Genomic DNA, 23,285 nt, shown 5'->3' on the forward strand with positions numbered 1-23,285 from the left:
CTTCCCTCCTACATAACCCTTCATTTTATCTATCATCTATGTGCTATACAGAGTCTTGTAAATTTGTAAATTCCCCTAAAGTATCTCCCTCTACCACCACGCCTGGCATGGTGTTTCACGCACTCTCCACTCCCTGTGTAAAAAAAAAACTTCCCTTTGACATCCTACCCCTTCACGTTCATCCAATCGCATTAAAATTACGCCCCTGTGTATTCGCCATTTTCACCTTGGGTAAAGAGCCTCTGCCTAGTTGCTCCATCTATGCCGCTTTTCATCTTGTACACCTCAATCAAGTAACCTCTCATCCCTCTTCAATCCAACGAGAAAAGCCCTTGCTCGCTCAAGCTTCAATGCAGAGGGGTTGAATGGTTATGTCTAGTTCCTTAATATTTCAGAGGGATAATTACTGTGTAATTACTTAAATATAGCTATAAACCCCATTCCATGTTGCCGGTGGAATCCAACAGATTAAAATTTACATCGAATTCAGAGAATTGTTTCCAACCTAGCGATCTCCTCTGCCCTGTCTCGCTTCCTTCGTTTCACCAGTACAGGGCGCTGTGCTCAGTTGATCAGATGTCGGGCACTTTGCTGAAATTCTAGGTCAATATTAAACTCTGAAGAATTCATGAAATCTTTGGTTTTAATGACGTTTCCTGTACGCGGGCGTTTACATCTCCGCCCGATTGCGTGGCTGTTTTTTTTATTTGCTTCTGCACACTTTCCCTTTGATGTCGGATCTCCAGCAGCCTCTTTCCCTCCCTCCTCTCCCCGCACCCCCTCTTCTGCAACCACACACGCGGCTTCGTTTCCTCCCCTTCGCCGAACTCCTGCGGCCGGCGATGGTGGATCGTTTCCTCGCGCCGTCGCCGGAAAGCCCTCGGCTGTGATGCCCATTCACCCCGAATCTGCCTGTCACTTTTGGTGAGTCGTGAACCTTTTCTCAAAGTCAGTCTCAATCTTTCTCTTTTTTTTTCCGAGAGAGAGGGGGCGGAGGGAAATTCGTGACTAAGTAAAAACAGTGTGATCTGTAGGTAAGATGTTCTGTGAAATTTCTGTTTCTGGGGTAATCGCCTTGCAATACCTCAGGTGTATGTAGAAGGGGAAAATCAACAGAGAATATCATATTAAATAACGAAAAAAGGTCGGGGAAAAATCATTTTCCAGCATTTATATTTAGATGACCCAAACTCATTTACAAATGAAAGTGTTGATGGAGATTGGAAGTCGGAATAAACAACTACAGCTTCCAACGTAATAGTGGAGGCTTTTTTTTTAATTGTCTTCTTCCTCTATAAATTGGGTGAATGGTTTGTGTTAGCTGGCCATCCGGAGTGCATTCTTGAGTTACGCTGGGTTGAAGCAGAATTTTGGGAAGGGATAGCAGTTTATTATGTGCGTCCATTAGTGGGTGAAAATATGGAACAGTTTAACGTAGGGAGACAGAGCGTGATAGAAGTCTTGTCGGATCTGTTCTCACGGAGAGCTTCCCGTTTCTGGCCACACTGCCTGCTGTCGCCATGGCTACAGTCGCAACATCAGCACCGAGGACAGCGCTATATCTGAACCCCAGGGCAAGCGGATGGGGCGGGGGTCGATGGTGGGAGGGGAGCGGAGAGTGATGGATGTTGGTGGAGGGCAGTTTGCTGCTTGATTGAACTGGGCGGATGTATTGCAAACAATAGGCAAATATCAATAAATCGTTTGCTAGTTCTTACGTCGAAAGTTTCTGCGACCCCCTTACACTGATTCTCCCAAGATCCTGAAATCTGAACTTCACTGCAAATTGCGTGTCGGCTGAAGTGCCAGCCCCCGAACTCGGAAATATATTGCTTTCCGAAAGAATTGCCGTTTTAAGGGAGGTAATTAGATTCAGTTTACATAATGGGGGTTTCTCTGTCTCCGTTCAAAACTGACGATGTTTCCGAATTATATTTAACAGCAGCCATTGTCCCAGCAACAATAATTTTCACTATTACAGTAGGCGCTTACTGTTGGTCAGGTTTATTAATAAGCGTTCTTGTAATGACTGAGGGAGGTGGGTGCAGATAGGTATTGTATATTTTTAAATTAATTATTTAATTTGCCGATGCATCCTTCGTAAGGAGGACAGGAGCGGAGTAACTCGCTCCCGAAAAGCTGATTCATGTGTTTTTTTCAGTCCATGATATACAAGAATAATATACACAATACGCGGTTTCTGGGGAAATTCGGAGTGTTGCGTGATAGTCACTGAACCGGGCAAGATCTATTAATGTTTGTTCTAGACTAGAGACGGAGCGATGTATTAGGGGGTGGAGGAAAAAAAATAGAATAGAGTATCGGATGGAAGCAGCTCACTGGGTTGAAATCCCACTCCGTGAGATATTACATAACACATGACGAGAAACATGGAGGTGTATTCAGACAACAACCACCTACTTCTAGTTAAACATGCATGGACTCAAACGGCGCCCCTCCTCCATCCTTATGTAGTCGTGTTCTGCTCTATTGGCCCTCTTGCCTACATTTTGTTGTCAATAAACTCTGGTGGGCAAGGATTTGGTCGAAATGGAAATGAAGAAAAAAAATCAGTCCATTTCCTCTTTACGTGTTAAAATCTATTTCTTACATATTTTAATACAATGTTTTGTTTTAACTGAGTGGCCTCGCTGGATGGGCTTCAAGAGGATGTTAGCTAAGTTCAAGTAGGAGACAGAGAAAGAAGGTTTTGTGGGTGGAGTTGATATAGGTTGGGAGGAGATCATTGTGTATCATCCACAGGCTTATCCCAATCCTGTACCTTCGAAGTAATTTCCAATGAAATTATCAGTGTTCCTTAATAAAACTATATGAAGAAATGTGAATCAGAAAAATAAACCATAGATCTGACAACCCACTCACTCCCAGAGAGATCTACAAGCTTGATACTGACTGTAAGAAAGAAGAAATACAGTTTAAATAAACTTTCCATGGTATCATTCATCAGGTATAGTCATGTAACAGTTGACTTGAAGTAAGAGTTCTGGATTATTGATTCAGTGATATAAATATGAATCCAAATTAACAATTTAATGTCAGAGAATGTATACAGTACACCAACCTGAAATTCTTACACTTCACAGACATTCACAAAACAGAGAGAGAAAAACCCAAATTTAAATATAAGAAATTACAACCAATAACACTGAACCGTGAAATTCCTCGGATATGAGAGAAAAGCACATTGGGTTCAGTAACGCCTCTTAGCATTGAATATGGATTAGACCTTCAGTGAGTCTGAAGTTTCTTCTCCATTCATGGACAGATCAGGGTCACCAAATAACTTTCTATTCTTGTCCTAGCCACTTATCATTAATCAGAACCATAATAGGACCAGCCAAGTAGTGGGTACCACTGTAATGGGTAATGGCTGTAGTATTACCAAATACAACCCACTCAAGTACAGGAGCGGTTCCCAGTGTGGTCTTCTGCTGCTGTAGCCCATCCACTCACTTCAAACTTCAACATGTTCATTCAAAGCTGCTCTTCTCCACATCACTGTTGTAACGCGTGGTTATTGGAATTATTGGCGACGTCAGCTTGAGCCAATGTGGTCATTCTCTTCTGATGTCTCCCACTGAACAGCCACTCACTGGATGACTCTTTGTTTTACACACCATTCTCTGTGAACTCTAGAGGCTGTTGTGCGTGAAAATCCCAGGAGATCAGTAGTTTCTGAAGTACACAATCTATCCCATCTGGCACCAACAATCATCCCATAGTCAAAGTCATAGATCACATTTCTTCCCCATTCTGATGTTTGGTCTGAACAACAACTGAACCTCTTGACCATGGACTAGTTCCTGAGAATTGGAGGGTGGCTAATGTAACCCCACTTTTTAAAAAAGAAGGGAGAGAGAAACCGGGGAATTATAGACCGGTTAGCCTAACGTCGGTGGTGGGGAAACTGCTGGAGTCAGTTATCAAAGATGTGATAACAGCACATTTGGAAAGCGGTGAAATCATAGGACAAAGTCAGCATGGATTTGTGAAAGGAAAATCATGTCTGACGAATCTCATAGAATTTTTTGAGGACTGGTAGACTGGATAGGGGACAACCAGTGGATGTGGTATATTTGGATTTTCAAAAGGCTTTTGACAAGGTCCCACACAGGAGATTAGTGTGCAAACTTAAAACACACGATATTGGGGGTATGGTATTGATGTGGATAGAGAATTGGTTAGCAGACAGGAAGCAAAGTGTGGGAATAAACGGGACCTTTTCAGAATGGCAGGCAGTGACTAGTGGGGTACCACAAGGCTCAGTGCTGGGACCCCAGTTGTTTACAATATATATTAATGACTTGGATGAGGGAATTAAATGCAGCATCTCCAAGTTTACGGATGACACGAAGCTGGGCGGCAGTGTTAGCTGTGAGGAGGATGCTAAGAGGATGCAGGGTGACTTGGATAGGTTGGGTGAGTGGGCAAGTTCATGGCAGATGCAATTTAATGTGGATAAATGTAAAGTTATCCACTTTGGTGGCAAAAATAGGAAAACAGATTATTATCTGAATGGTGGCCGATTAGGAAAAGGGGAGGTGCAACGAGCCCTGGGTGTCATTATACACCAGTCATTGAAAGTGGGCATGCAGGTACAGCAGGCGGTGAAAAAGGCGAATGGTATGCTGGCATTTATAGCGAGAGGATTCGAGTACAGGAGCAGGGAGGTACTACTGCAGTTGTACAAGGCCTTGGTGAGACCACACCTGGAGTATTGTGTGCAGTTTTGGTCCCCTAATCTGAGGAAAGACATCCTTGCCATAGGGGGAGTACAAAGAAGGTTCACCAGATTGATTCCTGGGATGGCAGGACTTTCATATGAAGAAAGACTGGATGAATTGGGCTTATACTCGTTGGAATTTAGAAGATTGAGGGGGGATCTGATTGAAACGTATAAAATCCTAAAGGGATTGGACAGGCTAGATTCAGGAAGATTGTTCCCGATGTTGGGGAAGTCCAGAACGAGGGGTCACAGTTTGAGGATAAAGGGGAAGCCTTTTAGGACCGAGATTAGGAAAAACTTCTTCACACAGAGAGTGGTGAATCTGTGGAATTCTCTGCCACAGGAAACAGTTGAGGCCAGTTCATTGGCTATATTTAAGAGGGAGTTAGATATGGCCCTTGTGGCTATGGGGATCAGGGGGTATGGAGGGAAGGTTGGTGCAGGGTTCTGAGTTGGATGATCAGCCATGATCATAATAAATGGCGGTGCAGGCTCGAAGGGCAGAATGGCCTACTCCTGTACCTATTTTCTATGTTTCTATGTTTCTATGTCTGCATGCTTTCATGTTGAGTTGCTGTTACATGATTGGCTGATTAGATATTTGCATTAACGAGCAGGTGTACAGGTGAACCTAATAAAGTGGCAACTGACTGTATATATTAAACAAGTGAACAAAGCTTCCTTCACAATCTCTATCACCCTGAATGGGAGGAAAAGCAGGACTCTCCACCAGCTGCAAATTCCCACCCAGCTTTCATACTGACTTAACTTGTAAATGTATCACCATTCCGACAACACTGCAGGATCAAAATCCTGGCATTGCTTAATCAATCGTACTATGAAAATATATTTAGCACATCACAGATCACCACTACCTTCTTACAGTCAATTAGAGCAAATGAAATAAGCAATAATTGCTAATATTACTAGTGTGCCCACATTCTGTGACCGATGCATAGCACCATGTTTAAAAAGGCCTATTGTCTTAATAGTTTTCCCTCAGGTTATTTGTCATTAACCACATTACTGTTTGTGCAATTCTGTCAATGCAAATCGGCAAATTGATCCTGAATCGCAAACCTGTACAGAAACTTCTCATTTTCTGTGCAATGCTGAAGCCTCCAAATAGTACTATATAAATGCAAATCTTTCTCTCAGAGTTGTTAATGTCTTGGGCCAGTTGTGCAGTATAAAATAGTTTACTCAAAGGAGAACAGGATATTCTCCCGATCAATACTGATGAAAGGCCATCCATTGAAAACATCACTGTTTCTCACTTCATGATGTTGCTTGACCTGCTGAGCATTTCTGGCCGTTTCCTGTTTTTTATTTAAATATACCTGACCCCACTGTTGCTATATTCCAAGTAAAAGTGAACCATACTGACAGCATATTTGCCTTTATTCTCTGTATGGAAAATTGTTGACAAAGAATAACTGCCAAGTTTCCTAACAATTTCTGCACTTCACATGTAATAAGACATTTACTGGCTGAATCAGATGTCACTTGATTATAAAAATTTCTTCCTAATGGAGACCGTAAGTCATAGGAGCAGAAATAGGCTATTCAGCCCATCGAGTCTGCTCAGCCTTTGCTGGTTTATTATTCCTCTCAACCCCATTGTCCTACCTTCTTCCCATATCCTTAAACACCCTTACTGATCAACAACCTACCAACCTTTGCTTTAAATATACCCAATGACTTGACCTCTACAATCATCTGTGGCAATAAATTCCACAGATTCACCACACTCTGGTTAAAGAAATTCATTTCTATTCTTGAGAGATGTCCTTCCATTCTGAGGCTGTGCCCTCTGGTCCTAGACTCCCCCATGATAGGAAATGTTCTCTCCACCTTGACTCTATCTAGGTCTTTCAGTATTCGATAGGTTTCAATGAGATCCCCCCAGCCCCCACCCTCACGTTCTTCTAGGTTTAGAAGATCCAGGCCCAAAGCCATCAAATGCTCTCATATGTCAAACAGCCGCCAGAGGGTCTGCAGATGCTGGAATAGAATAACACTTAATATGCTGGAGGAAGTCAGCAGGTTAGACAGCTTCTATGGAGGGAAATGAACAGTCAACAGTTTGGGCCAGACCTTTCATCAGGAGTGTAAAGAAAGTGGAGTTAAGTCAGAATAAATGGGGAGGGGAGGGACAAGAGTATGAGCTGACTAGTGGAGGATTTCTTGCTAATGTCATTGTAGCTTTGAAATCAGTTTCAATGGATTGTCATGAATTGTGATTATCTTTTCCCTCTTCCATTCCATGGATACAATAAACCAATGTCTTAACTGAGAAGTCGATTATGATGGTTTTCATATAAGCTGTCTCTTTATTTCAAATAATGTCCTTGTTTAAACATATTGTGGAAAAATTATGTGTTTGTAATAATAGCTGCCCCCTCCAAATCATAAATCAGTCATGATGGAACAGGGGAGAACAGACTTGATGAGTCAAATGGCCTAATTCTGCTCCTATGTCTTATGATCTTGATCTTGGTCAGAATAATATAAGGCATCCAAGTCCTATCAGTGACATCTCTGAAGAACTGTAGGGCAGTAAGTTACAGGTTTTAGGTTAGATTTTAGGTATGTCCTTCCTTGTATTTATAATCTCGATTATTCCCTGCCTCCTCTCCCAGACATACAGCATACACTGTTTGTCACAGAATGAATGCACTTTACAAATGGTGCTTTGTTAAAATTCCATCTCCACTTCTGTAGAGAGCACCATGCATAGAAATTCAAGCTGGTGTGTATGCTATGTATGTATTTATTTATTTATGTTTCTTTTTTTTTATTGATTGATTGATCGATTGATAGATACAACATGGAATAGGCCCTCCCAGCACAACATGCTGCACTGCCCAGCAACCCCCAATTTAACCCTAACCTAATCGTGGGGCAATTTACAATAAGCAATTAACATGGTATGTCTTTGGACTGTGGGAGAAAACCAGAGCACCAGGAGGAAACCCACACATTCCACCGGGAGGACATTCAAACTCCCTACAGAGGACATCAGCATTGAACTCTGAACTCTGACGCCCCAAGCTGTAATAGCATTGCACTAGTCGCTATGCTACCATGGCAACCAATTTTATTTTAAAGTTCTGAATAGGTAAAAGGTAAAATCAGTACATGATAGTAACTGATGTGATAGACTATAATGATCTCTATGATGTACACTCAGTAGCCATCTATTAGGGACACCTACACACTTATTTGTTAATGTAAGTATCTAATCAGCCTATCATGTGGCAGCAATTCAATACATAAAAGCATACAGATATAGTTAAGAGGTTCAGTTGTTCAGACTAAATATCGAAATGGGGAAGAAATTTGATCTAAGTGACTTTGACCATGGTATGATTTTTGCTGCCAGACGGGTTTAGTTTCAGCACAAGCAAGAGAAAATCTGCAGATGCTGAAAATCCAGGCAACACACACAAAATGCTGGAGGAACTCAGCAGGTCTGGCAGCAGCTATGGGAAAGAGTAAACAGTCACCGTTTTGGGCCGACACCCTTCACCAGATGCTGCCTGGCCTGCTGAGTTCCTCCAGCATTTTGCGGGGTACTTTGAGTATCTCAGAAACCGCCAGTCTCCTGGGATTTTCACACACAGTCTCAGGAGTTTACAGAGAATGGTGTGAAAAACAAAAAAAAAAAAATCCAGCGAGCGCCAGTTCTGTGGGCAAAAAGGCATAGTTAATGAGAGAGGGCAGAGGAGATAGGCAGATTGGATCAAGCTGACAGGAAAGTGACAGTAATTCAAATAACTATGTGTTACAACAGTGATGTGCAGAAGAATATCTCTGAGCACACAATACGTCGAATCTTGAAGTGCATGGGCTAAAACCATGAGCATACACTCAGTGGCCACTTTATTAGGTACAGGAGGTAGCTAATAGAGTGGCCAGTGAGTGTAGTTGTGTCTTCAAGATCATACAAATGCCTATTTAGTGTATACATTATAAATTATTTATTTAAAATGTTTTAAAGTGTATGATTAATAAAATGTTAGAAATGCTTTCCAACATTGGGACAATCTTAACTCCTAACCATGTTAATAAATTGTGGCTCGGGTCTCACATTTGTAGTATACAAAAGGGAAAAATTAGTTTGTGTACTAAAAAAATGTATGGCGATCACTGCCTTTATATTTAATTGGAATATTCCAAGTTAGACATTTAGCAGAAATAATCCAGGAACATGACATAGAAAATACTTTTAATACTGCAACATGTGATTTGCTTTCAAGGGTTAATAAAATGGGTACGGGTAATTCTCTCTCTCTCTGGCTATCCATCCCATAGGATGATGATGGTTCCTTTCAGCCAGTTAGTGGGGTGGGATACCCCACTCCTCGGAAAGGAACAGCGTGTGCGTGAGTGGATTTTAGGTGGGTAGGGGATTGCACAGGTCCAGACCCACCCTCTCGACATCCCCTCCCGGATCCAGCAGCGTGGTGGGGTCTAAGACGGCTGGGGGAAGTTCTGTTGCAGTGAATGGCCAGACCAAGCTTCGATGCAAGGGATGCCCTTTCCGTGCTTCATGGCATGTGTTTGCTGGATGGCCGTTGACCCTAAAAGAGGGTTCATTGGCCCTTTGACAGGTCTTGTTTTTTGTCCTGCTGGGTGTCTAGCCACCCTCCTCACCAGGCAAGCCTGGTGGGGGAGCCGGTTTAGTCGCCGACCACCCGACCATGTGAGAGGTAGTACTGGGTTACATGGTACCAGTAGCACTCAGACCAGTGACCTGACCTATAGGTAATTATAACTTACTTATGAAGCATTTCTAACATGATATATCATCCCATGACACTTCATAGGAAATTTACAAAACACAGTGAAACCATGGTGACATATAGAGACGATACAGCAGCTGGTCAAAGCCTGTACAATACTGTGCTAAAGTCCTAGGCACATACATATATATACAGTAACTAGGCTGCCTATGACCTTTGCACAGTATTGTAGTAAACATGTGTATTGCACTGTACTGCTGTCACAAAAAAACAATTTTGTGACATACGTAAGTGATGATAAACTTGATTGTGATACGAGTCTCTGTTGTGTACTGAGAGTGGGAAGGGGGCAGTGAGAAGAGAATCATGGTTGGGAAGAGGGGAAGTGAGAGGGAAGGGAAAGGGAAAGAATCAAATAACCTTGCCTGGTGTCTCAGGATTGAGTGAGTCTACATCCACACCGTCCTCTCCCCACCCCTGGCATTCCTTCTCCACCATCTGTCCCACACCCCTCTCGTGGCACTCCTCCCTCCCCATTCCCAACATCCTTTGCTCCCACCAGATTTACAAACTCACTCTCCACACTACATTGTCAAATACAGTACTGTGCAAAAGTCTTAGGCACCCCAGCTATACAGCCCGACCTGCTGAGTTCCTTCAGCATGTTGCGAGCGTTGCCTCAGACTTTTACAGTACTGTATATCTGTGACTTAAAAGGAGGAGGGAAATGAGAAGGAGGAGGGAATTTGAAAGCTTAGATTTACAGCACAGAAGACGACAGTGGAACGATTATAATCAAAGATGTGCAAGAAGCCAGAATTGTAGGATTGGAGGTATCTCTGAGGAACTGCAGAGCGGAAGGTCACAGATTTAAGAAAAAATCAGGTTTTGGAAGAATATGAACACAAAGATGAGAATTTTAAAATCAAAGTATTTAAGGGCTATTCTGGTTGCACAAATGGTTAATTTAACCATGCTAGAAACAGTCTTTACATTTTTGTTTCCTTTTCCTAATGATGATAATGCATTCCAAATTAATTCAGTACGTCAAATATTTATATTAAATAAGAACATTTTTAATATATCATCTTTGGTAATTATTCACAATTGGTAAAGAAAGTCATGAAAACCGAACTCAGAATAACAGAACAGAATGAAATGAACTATCCGTTCACTCTTCTCCTATGCATTTCCTGTATTAATATACATACAATAGCAAGAAAAAGCTGAAACTACACACAGGTCAGGCAGTCTGAGGAGAAAGCAAGTGTCAGTCAATCAGTCAAAAACTTAGTTCCAAAGATCCTTCATCAGGATTCAATATTTTACATTCTACGTATTGAAATTTATCACATAATTTATAAATCAGAATCACTAATTAGCTTCATATTAAAATAAGTTTGTGGATTTTGGTAGGATTGTAATCACTTGTCACATTAGTGTGTGTGAATAATTCCTGCAATGACCTATTGAAAATAATCAGGTTAAATTATCCAAAAAAAATAGTGAATGTCTTGCAAGCACAAACGGCTGTGACCTGTGTCTGCTGATAAGGAAAAACTTTTTGAATTTCACCATACTAGGAAATCCGTTCACCAAATCTACACTAGGTTAAAGACCTTGTGCATTCATTTGAAAGCACAAAAAACAGTTGCAAGAGAATTGCTAAGGTTAGGTTTAAAAGATTTGATTTTTAATTATCTAAATGCACCTTTAAGTTGTAAAGGTTCAGTGTTTTATATGTTTTAATTGATTTCAATATGCAGAAATATTCAGAGGCAATAAAAGAGCACAGTTAATAGTGGGAAAATTGAGATCCATGATATTATCACCTGCCAGCATTTTTATCAGTGAAACTCTGCTCTATTCACTCATATTATGGTCCAAACATCTGAATCTGAGGCTGACTGGTACCACATACAGTACATAGATACCTTCTTCAAAGAAGTAGGAGGAATAGCTTCTATACAGTAATGTTCTGATTAAGACAATATGGGATAGAATTTTATAAGACTATAAGTGTCATAAGGTGGTGGCTGGGAATGGACCCAAGTGCAAGACACAGACACTGAAGTACTAGGGACAGGACTAGAATACAGGGTGAAGGCTAGCTCATAGACACGAAAACCGGGAACCCAGAACAGGACTGGACAAGACAGCTAGGATCCAAGGCTTGGACTCCAAGCCAGAGACTGGACAAGGACCCAGAACCTCTGTCTTGCCTCTGGCTCAGACCCCAGAACTAGACAAGGACGTGACCTGGCTGGCAGGCAGGACAAGGCTGGAGTCTTCAGACTTGAGGCGAGGCTGGAGACCAGAGGCTTGAGGCTTGGGGTTTTGAAGCTTGGCTTGGGGCGAGGCTCGGCGAGGCTTGGCTGGAGGCTTGGGGTCTTGAAGCTCCTCCTGGGCAGGGCGCGGTACTCCACCCGATGGAGGCAAGGGACAAGAAGAGACAGAACCAACTGCAGGGTAACGGCAATCTGGCCTGGCTTACCCAACAGAGGCAAGGGACAGGAAGGGACAGAACCAACCGCAGGGTAATGGCAATCTGACCTGACTTACCCAGCAGAGGCAAGGGACAGGAAGGGAGCTAGGTACAGGGTGGCTCCCAGACAAGACTTCAGGCGAGACAAGGCAAGAATTACCAGCAAGACAAGGCAAGGCAAGGCAAGGCAAGGCAAGGCAAGGCAAGGCAAGGCAAGGCTTCAGACAATGCAAGGTGAGGAAACAGAAGGCAGGGGAGGGGATGCAAGGAGTAAAGACAAGAACAATCCAGCAGCCATGGCCTGGTCTCTGGAGGTATTTATGCAGCCAGCCCCAATGAGAATAAGCTGCTTCAATTAGTCCTCAATAGGAACAAAAACAGGATAGACAGGAAAACCTGGAGCAAGGGTCGATGGACCGGACCGTGAACCGGAATGCGGACCATGAACTGGAATGCGGACCTCACGGACCGAACCATGACAATAAGCCTAGGAGCAGAATTAGGCCCTTCAGCCTAAGTGAGCTCTGCCTTTCCATCATATCTCTCAAACCCATTCTGCCACCTTCTTCCCATAACCATTGATGTCCTTACTAATCAGGAACCTATTCAACTCTGCTTCAAATATACCCATTAACTTGGCCTCAATAGCCTTCGGTGGCATGAATTCCATAGACTCACCACGCTCTGGCTATTGAAATTCCTCCTCGCCTTAGGTCCATGTTCTTTTATAGTTTGGGTATGAACTGCCTCAGTTTTCCATCATCCCTTTCTGAATTGTGCTGCTACTGGTCAAGGCATGCTGCCAGGAACTACAGCACACACACTCACTACAACACTAACCCTCTCTTCCCATCAGCTTCCCTCCTCTGTGCAGTTCCACTGCGAATGACAAACATTGAATTACGAATCCTTCAAATGCAGCTTGAACACTAATCAACAGTCTCATATCAAGTCGTTGTGTGGTGTCATTTTACCAGACTCACCAACTCATTTAACACTGTAAATAGTATTTACAGTCATTCAAATTTTGAATATTCTCAAAAGGCAGGTCCATCACGGGGAAGCATTCCTATTGGGATGGCGGCTTTGTGTTAACTTGTGTGGGGAAAAATGTGAGATCTTACTAATTGCCCAATTACTGCAGCTTCCACACAGTATTATCTGGCTGCTCTTTTTTTTATATTTTAACATTACAATGAAATGATAGGGCACCTCGTGCATTCCCTCCGGGTGCTCTGGTTTCCTCCCACATTCCGAAGACGCACAGTTGGGGTTTGGGTTAGTGAGTTGTAAACATGTTATGTTGGTGTTGGAATATTGCAACACTTGCAGGCTGACCCCAGAACGATCCTCGCACTGTATTGGTTGTTTCTCTGTATGTTTTGATATATATGTGACAAATAAAACTAATATAGCCAGTCTTACAAATTATTCTCTCACAGTGCTCATTCAATTCCCTTTTAAAGAAATTGATTTTGGTTCCAGCATCCATGGAAACATTGAGTTCCAGATAGCAGCCACTCTCTGAATTATTTTGCTTTCCTCTCATCCCTCTTGTATTTGGTTCTCACTTTTTGTCACACATTCTACCTCTCTGGACCCAATTATAGTGAATAAAACCGGAAAATATTGGAAGAAACTTAGTAGGTCAAGCAGAATTTGTTGAAAGAGATACAGTTAATGTTTCAAGCTGAAGATCCCTCATCAGAATTGAGAAAGAGAGAAAACAAGTCAGTCTAGGTTTCAGGAAGAGGGAAGTGGCTAAAACAAATACAATTTCTGTGACAAATTTGAGAAAATCTGCAGATGCTGGAAATCCAAAGCAACACATACAAACTGATGGAGGAACTCAGACGGCCAGGCAGCATCTATGGAAAAGAGTAAACAGTTGATGTTTTGGGCAGAGACCCTTTGTCAGTTTGGCTGGATGAAATAGTGCAACAATTAAATGCCCAGATGCTATTAGAGCTGCTAAGCTCTTGTTCCTGCATTTTCTGTTTCTTATTTCAGATGTAATACATCAACATTATTTTATTTTCAATTCTATTTAACAGAACTCCTCTAACAAGGTTCAAAGTTCAAAGCAAATTTATTATCAAAGTATGTATAATGTACATCACCATATACTACCTGAAGATTCATTTTCTTGCGGGGATACTCAGTAAATCCAGAAACAAAATAGAATCAATGAAAAGACCGCACCCAACAGGATAGACAGACAACCAATGTGCAAAGGACAACAAACTGTGTAAACACAAAAGAAAAAAAAGAGATAAGTAAATAAATATAAGATTGATTGATTGATTGATAGATAGATAGATAGATATTGTAAACCTGAGATAAAGAGTCCTTGAAAGTGAGTCCATAGGTTGTGGGAACATTTCAATGATGGGGCTAATGAAGCTGAGTGAAGTTATCCCCTTTGGTTCAACACCCTGAGACCCTGATGGCTGAGGGGTAATAACTGTTCCTGAAACTGGATATGTGGGTCCTAAGACACCTGTACCTTCTTTCTGGTGGCAGCAGTGAGAAGAGAGCATAGCCTGAGTGGAGGGGGTCCTTGATAATGGATGCTGTTTTCCTGCAACAGCGCTCCATGTAGATGTGTTCAATGGTGGGGAGGGCTTTACCCATGATGGACTGGACTGGGAATTTTCACTCAAGGACATTGGTGTTTCTATACCAGGCTGTGAAGCAGACAGTCAATATACTCTCCACCACACATCAATAGAAGTTGTCAAAGTTTCAGATGTTCACAAACTCCTAAGAAAGTAGAGGTGCTACTGTGCTTTAAAGAAGACGCTGTGCAAATATATATACATACCGAGAACCTGAGTTGTAGAGTCCATGGATTGGTTGCGGAATCAGATCAAAGTGGAGGTGGGTGAGGTTATCCACGGTGGTTCGGGCCCATTGAGTCCACTCTACCATTCCATTATGGCTGACTTATTATCACTCTCAACCCCATTCTCCTGCCTTCTCACCGTACATAACCTTTGATGCCCTGACTAAGCAAGAACCTATCAACTTCCACTTTAAATATATTCAATGACTTGAGTTCCTCAGCAATCTGTAGCAATGAATTCCACAGATTCACCATCCTCTGGCTAAAGAATTCCTCTTCATCCCCATTCTAAGTGGACGCCTGTGTCCTCTGTTCCTAGGCTCTCCACATCCAATCTACCTTGGCCTTTCAACACTTGATAGGTTTCAATGAGATTATGCGATTGTAATCTTAATTAGATATGCTTCTTCAAACATTAGGTTCAGGAAAAGGGAGATAACCAAATCCCAGATGTTATATTACTGCAGGAATGAACATGAGCTTCTAGGTGCAAAAGGGGAACCATTTGAACTGACTGTATTGCATCATTCATTTATGACCTCACTGTGTGGAAAACATTTCAAAGGCTCATTTATTATCGAAGTATACAACTCTGAAATTCTTCTGCTTCAGGTAGCCATGAAACCATGAAAGAAAAGAAAGGCAGCACTATCATCAACCTCCCAAATAGACCCTCCCCACAGAAAAAAACGAACTAGAACAGAACAGGTACATTGACCCACAAATCCCCCTCCCCCACACAAAAAAGCGAGTAAGATCAGGTGAAAAACACAGCATATAAAAAAAGTATAAGACTGAAAAAAGTCTCTAGTCCAAGTCCATATCCAAAATGCAGAGAATCTGGGGAACATTCTCCAGGCACAGTGGCAGACTCTCCCCTCTCTGGTAGCAGAGTGACGAAAAGGCTGGCAGCCAGCGCTCACCCTTCCGCATTCGCCTCGATGTCTCAGTCTCTCTCGTCACTTTTAATTGGCGCATACTTGGAGCTTTAATCAGCAGGCAAATTGAAATTAAACTAAATAGGCCATAGAATTAAGTTTTGAAAAGTAATTGAGAAACTGATGTCTAGGAAAAGTAAAAGAGGTAACATGGTGAAAGTTGGTAGTGAGTAGATTATAAACACAATGGATTCTGAAGATGCTGGAAATCCAGAATAACACACACAAAATGCCGGAGAAGCTCAGAGGTCAGGGAACAGTTGACATTATAGGCTGAAGCCCTTTTTTGGGACTGGAAAGGAAGGAGAAAGACACCAGAAAGAATAAGTAAGAGGGAGAGAGGGAGGAGGAGGTTAGTAGATCATAAAAATGAGAAAGTTTGCAGATGCTGGAAATCCAAAGCAACACACACAACATGCTAGAGGAACTCTGCAGGTCAGTCAACATCTATGGAAATGAAAAAAGAGTCAACTTTTCAGGCTAAGTCCCTTCATCAGGACTGAGAAAGAAAGGGAAAAGTGCTAGGGGGAGGGGAAGGAAGATAGCTAGAAGGTGATTGGTGAAGCCAGGTGAATAGGAAAGGTAAAGGACTGGAGAAGAAGGAATTTGATAGGAGAGGAGAATGGACCATGTGAGACAGGGAAGAGGGAGAGGCATCTGGAGGAGATGATTGGCAGGTGAGAAGAAGAGGTAAGAATACAGAGTGGGAAATGGAAAAAGAGGGAAGGGGGAGGGAGCAAAAGATATTACCGGAAGGATAAATCAATGTTCATGCCATCAGGTTGAAGGCTACCTAAAGAGAATATGAGATGGTGCTTCTCCGTCCTGAGAGTGTCCTCATTGTGACAAAAGAGAATGCCATGGACCAACTTATCAGAACAAGTATGGGGATAGGAATTAAAACCGTTGGCCACCGTGAATTTCTGCTCTGGCAGATGGAGCAGGTGCCCGACAAAGTGGTCCCCCAATTTACAATGGGTCTCACCAATGCTGAGGAGGCCTCATTGGGAGCACCAGATAAACAGATGAAGTGTTGCCTCTCCTGGAAGAACTGCTTGGGGCCCTGATCGGAAGTAAGGGAGGAGGTGAATGGGCAGCTATGACATTTCTGTCACTTGCAGGGATATGTGCCAGGAGGGAGATTAGTAGGGAGGGATGAATATACAAGGGAATTACAGAGGGAGTGATCCCTGTGAAAAGCAGAGAGTGGGGGGGGGGCGGGGAATGCAAAGATGTGTTTGGTGGTAGGGATCCTGCTGAAAATGGTGGAAGTCACAGAGAATGATATGTTTGATATGGCGGCTAATGGGGTGGTAGGTGAGGACAAGAGGATGTATGGTCAATGCAGACATGATGGACCAAAGAGCCTACTCCTATGACATACTCTCCAGTGTTCTATGTTCTATGTCATCAAACCACTAGATCTATAGGAATGAAATCCTAAACTTGAGGTTGAAGCTAGGTTTTGTCAGTCTCTTTAAAAGGTTTAGAGACATGGCAGGAAAATGCAAATGTAAGGATATGAATGAAAGATTAGGGGATTTAGCATAAACTGACATTCAGAAGTTCTTGATTGAGAAGAAGGAGCCCACTGTAGCAGAGGCTAGAGAATGTGGGAGCATGTTAGACTAAAGCCAGTGACAACACAAATAACCAATCTCCTGCACTGCTGTTGCAAAACAACAAATTTCATGACATACTGTATGTCACTGATAATCCTGATAGGCCTGGCTGTGTAGAATCCTTCAAGGTGAAGAAGTCATGTATATCCCGGAAAGATGGCAATAAGCAAAAGATGTGTAGTCCATAATGACTTGAGTATTGACAGAATGGAGTCCAGTTCTGTTCAGAAATAGTCTAATGTTTTCATGGAGCTCATGGGTACATGAGTGCAGTCAATGGTTGCCAGTGTTTGTGACAAATCCCAGTGCCCAATGTCCTACTTATTCTTTATTGAAATCAATGGAGATGAAATACACTCAGAATACATTCATTGTCTTCCACTACTGTAGCCCGTCCACCTCAACGTTTGACGAATTGTGCATTCAAAGATGCTCTTCTGCATGCCACTGTTGTAATGGGTGATTATTTGAGTTCCTGTCAGCTTGAAGTTGTCTGGCCATTCTCCTCTGATCTCTCTTATTCACAGGGCATTTCTGCCCACAGACCTGACACTCACTGGATGTTCTCCTATTTATCGCACCATCCTCTGTAAACCCTATTGTGCATGAAAATCCCAGGAGGTCAGCGGTTTCTGAGATAGAAACCATAGAAACCATAGAAACTACAACACAGAAACAGGCCTTTTGGCCCTTCTTGGCTGTGCCAAACCATTTTCTGCCTAGTCCCACTGACCTGCACACAGACCATATCCCTCCATACACCTCCCATCCATGTATCTGTCCAATTTATTCTTAAAAAAAGAACCCGCATTTACCACCTCGTCTGGCAGCTCATTCCATACTCCCACCACTCTCTGTGTGAAGAAGACCCCCCTAATGTTCCCTTTAAACCTTTCCCCCCTCACCCTTAACCCATGTCCTCTGATTTTTTTCTCCCCTTGCCTCAGTGGAAAAAGCCTGCTTGCATTCACTCTATCTACACCCATCATAATTTTATATACCTCTATCAAATCACCCCTCATTCTTCTACGCTCCAGGGAATAAAGTCCTAACCTATTCAAACTTTCTCTGTAACTGAGTTTCTCAAGTCCTGGCAACATCCTTGTAAACCTTCTCTGCACTCTTTCAACATTATTTATATCCTTCCTGTAATTTGGTGACCAAAACTGAACACAATACTCCAGATTCGGCCTCACCAATGCCTTATACAACCTCATCATAACATTCCAGCTCTTATACTCAATACTTTGATTAATAAAGGCCAATGTACCAAAAGCTCTCTTTACGACCCTATCTATCTGTGACGCCACTTTTAGGGAATTTTTTATCTGTATTCCCAGATCCCTCTGTTCTACTGCACTCCTCAGTGCCTTACCTTTAACCCTGTATGTTCTACCTTGGTTTGTCCTTCCAACGTGCAATACCTCACACTTGTCTGTATTAAACTCCATTTGCCATTTTTCAGCCCATTTTTCCAGCTGGTCCAAGTCCCTCTGCAGGCTCTGAAAACCTTCCTCAAACAATCAAATGCATCAAACAAATCAAAGAAATGCATCTAAACCCAACTATCATTCTACAGTCAAAGTCACTTAAATCACATTTCTTCCCCTTTCTGAGGTTTGGTCCAAACAACAACTGAACCTCTTGGCCACGTCTGCATGCCTTTATGCATTGAATTGCTGCCACATGATTGACTGATTAGATATTTGCATTAACATACAGATGTACCTAATAAAGTGGGCACTGAGTGCATTCTTTCTTGGGAGGAGAACCTGGGTGATCTTTCTGATGCACCACGATGGTACAAATTGGGAGGCATTGAAGTGATCTACCACAGCAACTCGGAAAGATCCTGAGATGTAGAATTTGAAAGTCAATGCGACCTTGTCCTCCACAATGAGCATGGCTAAGGTCTTCCTATAGACAGAATGAGAAACAGAATCAGGTATATTATCGCGGAAAAATATGAAATTTGTTGTTCTGCAGCAGTGGTACAGCACAATACATAATAATGAAATTGCTCTAAGTTACTCTGAGAAATAAAAAATAAACAAGTCATGCAAAAAGAGAGCAAAATAGTGACGTAGTGATCATGGACCTTCAGAAACCTGATGGCAGAGAGCAAGAAGTTGTTCCTAAAACAGTGAGTGTAGGTCTTGAGGCTCCTGTACCTCCACTCTGATGGTAACAATGAGAAAAGGGCATGTCCTGGATGCCTTTTTGAGGCATCACTTTTAGTTGATTCTCTCGATGTTGGGGAGGCTGGTGGTATGATGAAGCTGACTGAATTTACAACCCTCTGGAGTTTCATCCAATACAGTGTATTGGCACCTTCATACCAGACAGTGATACAACCAGTGGTACATATGCAGAAATCTGCTAGAATCTTTGGTGACATACCAAATTTCCTCAGGCTCCAAATGTAATATGGCCACTGGTACACCTTCTTTGTAACTGCATCAATATGTTGGCCCAGGGTAGATCTTCAGAGCTGTCGACACCCAGGAAGTTGAAACTGTTCACCCTTTCCACTGCTGATCCCCTCAATGAGGATTGAAAGTTCATTTATCCTCAAAGTACGTATGCAGTATACAACCCTGAGATTCATCTTCCCACAGACAGCCACAAAACAAAGAAAACCATGGAATCCATTCAAAGAAAAACATCAACTCCCTCCTTCACAAAAAGAACAAATCACACAAACGGCAAAAGTTAGTGAAAAACACAGAATATAAAACACAACATTAAAAGAGTCCAGACATATTCAGTTCAGCTCAGCTTAGTTCAGTCTGGTGCTGTGTTGTTCATTACTTGCAGGCTATCTGAATTAAAAACATCCACAACAGCAACAAAGAAGGAGTGACCAGAAACCAGAAACGTATTTAGACATGAACTACAGAGTCCAACCCACAAACCGTGTTGATTAAACCTTACCTAAGACCTAGGACTCCAATACAATCCTCTGGCAGCATCGAGCAAGAGGGAAAGAGAGAGACCAGTCACACACAGCTACCTTCCTCCAATAGCAGTGGACGAGAGGCTGGTAGACGGGGCTGAACACCTGCTACCCTTCCACTCTCGCCTCGAATCATCCTCAACACTTTGGAAAAGGGATAAACCTTAGAAGACAACAGCTACTCACTGCTTCCTGGGCTCCTGTTCTGCCTTCCAGATGTAGGCAGGGACAAGAAGAGTTGTATATGTACCGCAACTCTGTTACACAACAGGTTTGACTGTGTCAAACTCACACACCATTGACAGCCTTCAGCCTACAATCTGAACAGGATTGTAAACAGGAGAGATACCCAGAAATTTGGGGGTCTTAAAGAGTAAGCAAAAAATGAGGCTTAGGAAGCATAAGATTTAACAGTGACAAATAACAAGAAGATAAAAATTGAGGGAGAGGAGGGCAGAGGGAAAGAGAAAAGAGTAGAAAATGGGGAAAAAGTAGAGTGGAAAGGAGAGAGGTGCAGGGTTTAAAAGGCGAGGGCATGTATATTGACAAAAAGATGTAGGGAGAACAATTCAGTTTTGTCTGCGAGTGACAAGCAGAAATATCCATGCCAAGCTGTGTTCGCTTCTGCTCCATAGGTTCTGCTGAGATTAATTTGCCTGGATGAGTACAACTGATGACCAACACTCTTGTACATGTTTAGCTTCTGCAGCCAAGGATGAAATTAGCCCTGAGGTTTCTGTCAGTTGGCAACATGGCAGCAAACTCTCTAATGGCCATTTGGGCCATTATATCCATGCCAGCTAACGTAGTTTGTTACAAATGAAACAGGTAGATTGAAGATATAGTACAGAGATCAGGCCGTTTGTACATTTTATTATCAAAGATTCATTTTCTTGTGGGCATACTCAATAAATCTATAGAATGATAACCATAACAAAATCAATGAAACATCACCCAACTAGAGCATGCAACCAGTGTGCAAAAGACAACAAACTGCGCAAATACAAAAAGAAGAAACAATAATAGTTAATAAATAAGCAATAAATATTGAAAACATGAGATGAAGAGTCCTTGAAAGTGAGTCCTTTGGTTGTGGGAACATTTCAATGATGAAGCAACTAAAGTTGAGTGAAGTTATCACCTTTGGTTCAAGAGCCAGATGTTTGAGGGGTATTAATTGTTCCTAAACCTGGTGGTGTGAGTCCTGAGGCTCCTGTACCTTCTTCATGATGGCAGCAGTGAGAAGAGATCATGTCTTGGGTGGTAGGAGTCCCCGATGATGGATGCTGCTTTCGTGCAATAGCTTTTCACGTAGATGTGGTCAATGTTTGGGAGGGTTTTACTCATGGTGGACTGAGCCGTATCCACTACTTTCTGTAGGATTTTCCATTCCGGGGCATTAGTGTTTCTATACCAGGGTGTGTTGCAGCCAGTCAATAAGACTGTGCCAAAGTAACTTAATGATCACATTGACTAGTGCAGCAATGAACAATTTCATTTTGACTTCGCTTTCTCGTCATTGTTTGCTTTTTGGGCTTAAGGTGAATTTTATACATCCTCGTTGATAGTTAGTGGGTAAGTAATGCTCTCATCTTACCAGATCCTGTATGTTTATGATTGTGCTTATGCCATTCCCCAGCTTCTTCCCAGTGAAAGTATCCCAAGGGCAGACTGTATCTATAAAATACTGGAGGAACTCAGCAGGTGAGGCAGCATCTATGGAAAATAATAAAGAGTCAGTGTTTTGGCCCAAATTGAAGCCCAACTTTACAGCTGGTTCTGTAGTAGAATTACACTAACCACTATGCTACAGTGCCACCCCCCTAGAATGGCTAGTATATTTAAGTCATAGACAAGTTCATGTATATGACTTTTGACTGTACAATAGAGTCATAGATGATATAGAACACTACAGCACTGAAACAAACCCATCAGCCCATCTAGTCCGTGTCAATTAATCGACCTTGTCCCATCAACCATAGCCCTCCATACTCCATACCCCTCCCATCCATGTACCTATCCAAATTTGCCTTTAATCTTGAAACTGAACCCACATCCACACTCCCATCACCCTCTGAGTGAAGAAGTTGCTGCCCATGTTTCCCTTAAATATTTCAATTTCCATCCTTAACCCATGACCTCTGGTTCCAGTCTCACCTCTATCAAATCTCCCCTCATTCTCCTACACTCTGTAGGGAAGATAGTCCTAACCTATTTAACCTTTTCCTATAACTCGGGTTCTCAAGTCCTGGCAATATTCCTGTAAATCTTCTCTGCAGTCTTTCAGTCTTGTTGATATCTTTCCTGTAGGTAGGTAACCATACTCTTCTAATCCTCAAGTAACTCTTTTGCTTCTTTTTGCCTATACTTGCTTTGCACCTGCTTTTTTTTCTTAACCTGGGCCTCAGTATCAGTCAAAAAGCAATGTTTCATAAACCTGTTACTCTTGGTTTTTATTCTGACAGGAACATACAAACTCTGTACTCTCAAATTTTTTCTTTGGAAGGCTTCCCATTTACCAAGTACACCTTTGCCAGAAAACAACTTGCTCCAGTCTACACTTGCCAGATCCTTTCTGATACTATCAAAATTGGCCTTTCTCCAACTTCGAATCTCAACCCAAGGACCAGACTATCTTTCTCCATAATTATCTTGAAACCAATTGAATTATGATCACTAGATGCAAAGTGTTCCCCTACAGAAATTTCTGTCATCTGCCCTTTCTCGTTATGAGATCTAGACCATAGAGCATAAGACATAGGAGCAGAATTAGGCCACTCGGCCCATCGAGTCTACTCTGCTGTTCCGTCATGGCTGATCTATTATTGATCTCAACCACATTCTCCTGCCTTCTCCTTGTAACCTTTGCTGCCCTGACTAATCAAGAATCTATCAACCTCCACGTTAAATATATCCAATTACTTGCCAGGAGGGGGGAAGGGCT

The 23,285-nt window shown here is 42.3% G+C and overlaps 1 protein-coding gene across 2 annotated transcripts in view; it reads left to right on the forward strand.

Moving 5' to 3' along the window:
- Window positions 1-732: 732 nt before the first annotated feature.
- Window positions 733-23,285, forward strand: part of kcnj6 (potassium inwardly rectifying channel subfamily J member 6) — a 200,548-nt gene continuing 177,995 nt past the window's right edge. For both annotated transcript variants that reach the window (XR_010018285.1, XM_063050396.1), the window contains exon 1: window positions 733-924. The gene's annotated coding sequence lies outside the window, so the exon portion shown is untranslated. The remainder of the gene's footprint in view (window positions 925-23,285) is intronic.

The sequence above is a fragment of the Mobula hypostoma genome, chromosome 6, assembly GCF_963921235.1.
Source record: "Mobula hypostoma chromosome 6, sMobHyp1.1, whole genome shotgun sequence".
In the NCBI taxonomy this organism is placed as follows: Eukaryota; Metazoa; Chordata; class Chondrichthyes; order Myliobatiformes; family Myliobatidae; genus Mobula; species Mobula hypostoma.